Below are 3751 nucleotides of genomic sequence, written 5' to 3'. Positions count from 1 at the left end.
TACAGAATTATAGCATCTTTACTAATGCTTTTCTGTTATATTTTACAATCACTAAATGAATTTTTTTTCTCCGTGACACAACTTGCACATTCTAAGACGAAATGTTGGTACTATTCCACGAAGACTGAAATTTATAATTAAATTCACATATTTCGTCAAACTTGTATGCTTTCTTGAAATAGTGTACCTTCTAATTTAGTTTCCTTCTTTTTTATTACACTGTAGTTTTTTTAAAATTAATTTGCTCTTGTCTGTGTATTCGACTGTTCATCTTTTGCAATGTTTAATAGTTGATCAATTTTACTCTAATTAAAATTAATTTTTCCTAAACCAATCTTATTACGACCGCGTTTGGACGAAACTGTGTCAATGAAATAGAATCATGGGAAAGGGGAATTGTTGGTACAGTACATTAGGATAAGAATAGTCGCGAGACGACAGCACCACACAACGATTCGAACCCCTGCCCCGCGGAGGACTGTCGTTTCTCCCAATGACGCTTCGTCCCAATGTAGTGTTGTCCTAATTCTGGGATGAAATTCGTATTTGAATTACGTCTCAAGCAAGTTCAGGGCGTCACCGAAGATACAATCATGTTTGGGGTCACCACCGGTGCAACCAAAACATTTGTCCTCAATTGTACTTAGATTTGTACAGACATTCCACGGCCCTGCTTGTGCATTTGTCGTGAAAATGACCCCATTCGTGACTGAATGTGCCGTTTTAACAGCAATAAAATATATCTGTGCTACGATCAAATTCCCGTCTCGACCACTAAAACCGTACTCAGTAAATGAATGGTCCCCTTTATGGTTGTTTATAGACATCTCTCCTTCTATGTGTAGTTCAAACATATTTTACTGTACGTGTATACAAAATTAATCTGATAGCATATTAAAACCGCCCTACATGTCATAAATTATATCTTGAAACACACTGTGTCCATGCACCCGTACATGAACCAGTATATGCAACGATACGACACATGTTCTAGTATATACAACGATACGACACATGTTCTAGTATATACAACGATACGACACATGTACTTGTATAAAACAATAAACAAGGGCGGAAACTACCCACTGTCAATTACAAACAAATCGAGTAGTACGTACTTCCGGCAATGTTATGCTCTGTTTTTATATCATTAATGTCTCCATCGAATACGATCTCACCACCAAATAACCGTGACATTACTTGATCACTGTGTCTTGCCTCCTCGACTGACAGTTCGCTGAATGGCTTAGTTCCCGCTGTCGCGTTTATCAGGTCAAGAAAATACTCAGACTCTTCGTCCAACGTATGCTTTGATACAGCCATGATACGGTGATTGAGGTCAAATATAGCCGTGTTGGCCGAACGTGTTTTACCCCCGGGGGGGTCACTCTATATGCTGTTACTACCCCATGTGCGTTCCGAATTTAGCGGGGAAGCGGGGTGTTTTTCACCTTCCAGAGCGGGCCCGCGCGGGAGGCGGCAAATAGCCCCCTTTAAAATGCTAATGTCTGCAATAGCCCCCCAGAAATAAACTCACACGGTTGCTGCGCCCGTTGTAGGCCCGCTCTTGCAACAACCACTCTCACACACCGCCCTAGGCCCCGAATTGGCGGACCCATAGCCCCGACTAGGCCGCAAACGTCTGCCTGAACTTTCCCACTGGGACTTACCCGCCACTTCCAACACGAACATACGGAGAAGGCTTATTGTAATCGAAGAAACGAAACGAAGCAGGATAACACACCTAATAAAAATTTAACTGTATTCAGTAAATATGGGTGAGTTTTATATGCTCAATATTTACAAAATATTTGCCGAAAATAATAATATTTAATACGTATATGGCTCGTTTCGCTAATTACAGATAATCACAAATCTGTAATTAGCGAAACAAGGTTCTTACACGTACAAAATGTACAACTGTCGATGGAAACTTGACCAGTATATTTAGCTTTCAGTAGTGTATATAATAACATAAAACATTTGCCGAAAATAACGGGATTTTAATTAGTAAATGGTTTGTTTCGCTAACTACAGATAATCGAAATCTGTAATCAGCGAAACAAGGGTCTGACACGAACACAACTGTTGGACGAAACTTGACCAGTATATTCACCTTTCAGTAAGAGTATATAACGAAATAATACATTTTCCGATAATAACAATATAATCAGTAAATGATTCGTTTTGCTAATTACAGATAATCGAAAATCTGCAATCTCGCGGCGAAACAGGGTCTTATTAAATTACAGATACAATAATCACAAATATCGGACGAAACTTGACCAGTATTTTTAACTTTCAGTCGTGTATAAAACTTCATAAAATAATTATCTATAATTAGCGAAATGAACCATTCACTAATCATAAAATCCCCGTTATTTTCAGCAAATGTTTTATGTCGTTATATACGCGACTGAATGGTGAATATACTGGTCAAGTTTTGACCGACAATTGTTAATATTGTACGTTTCAGACCCTTGCTTCGCTGATTACAGATTTTTGATTATCTATAATTAGCGAAACGAGCCATATACATATTAAATATTATTATTTTCGGCAAATATTTTGTAAATATTGTGCGTATAAAACACATTTTCACTGATTACAGTTTAATTTTTATTATGTGTGTTATCCCGTTTTGTTTCGTTTCGTCGATTACAATAAGCCGCATACAGAAAGTCGTTCCCCGGAGTCATCCACACTTCCGTAACTTCTTTCGCGCCTCGGTCTCAATCGTATCCAGCTCCTGCCTTTTTTCTGGCTTTTCTGCCCTGTATTCATGCCAAAGTCACCAGGTGCTGAACATAAAATTGCGCAATGATATCTGGGGAAATAAAAATCCTGTGTATTAAATAAATCAAATAAATGATCATATTCATAATCATGTCAATAGTTTTCATCTTTCTTCATCTATGAATGACACCAACAGGAGTTGCATACATAGTAACTTGTTTGAGTTGATCACACTCCACTTGATTGCAAAAAAAAAAAAAAACGGCATAGAATGCTCGCAATATGGGGTAGGATGTTTTCTATATGTGTCTGAAATAGGGGGTGTTTTTTTCTTCAATATGTCTGCTCCATGGGGTACTAAATTTACATTGCGTCCGCAATACGGGGTATGGTTTGCCAATGTGCTGCCAGCCCTAGGGGCCTATTATTTTTTAGCGAGAACGCACATGGTGTAAGGTTTTTATATAGAGTGACCCCCGGGGTTTTACCCTGTCATGAAACGTCGTTCCCGTGGTATGCACAGTGTCAACTGGCGAGCCGCCGGGTTTCCCTGAATACGCATTGCCACCCGTGGGTAATAATACCGGCAAAAAAATGGATGGGCTATTTATAAACTATTAATTTTAGAACTAATGCCAAAAAACAAAAAAGTAATAATGCATAAAGAATACATATTGGTATATAATACATGTAGTATGTTAAATTTAATAATCAGTGTTGTTACTAGTACATTATTTTATTACTTTACCAACAAATATTAGTGTTATATTAGATTTTATCATATTATTTTACAACTTTAACAAGTTATTAGTACTATGTAACCATTTTAACATTAAATATCAGTCACGGTGCTCCCCACCATGTTAGCATTAACATATTGTTTTACCATTTTACCAACATTTATAAGTGTTCTTCACCATTATGTTTTTACCATTTTATTTCATCACTGAACGAGATATTAGTGTTTTCTACTACTATGTAACATTATCATATCATTTTAGCAATTCCTCATAAA

This window comes from Saccoglossus kowalevskii, chromosome 1 (assembly GCF_978046115.1).
Source record: "Saccoglossus kowalevskii chromosome 1, keSacKowa6.1, whole genome shotgun sequence".
NCBI lineage: Eukaryota > Metazoa > Hemichordata > Enteropneusta > Harrimaniidae > Saccoglossus > Saccoglossus kowalevskii.
The sequence above is the reverse complement of the archived record's forward strand: the minus strand, read 5'-3'. Positions refer to the sequence as shown.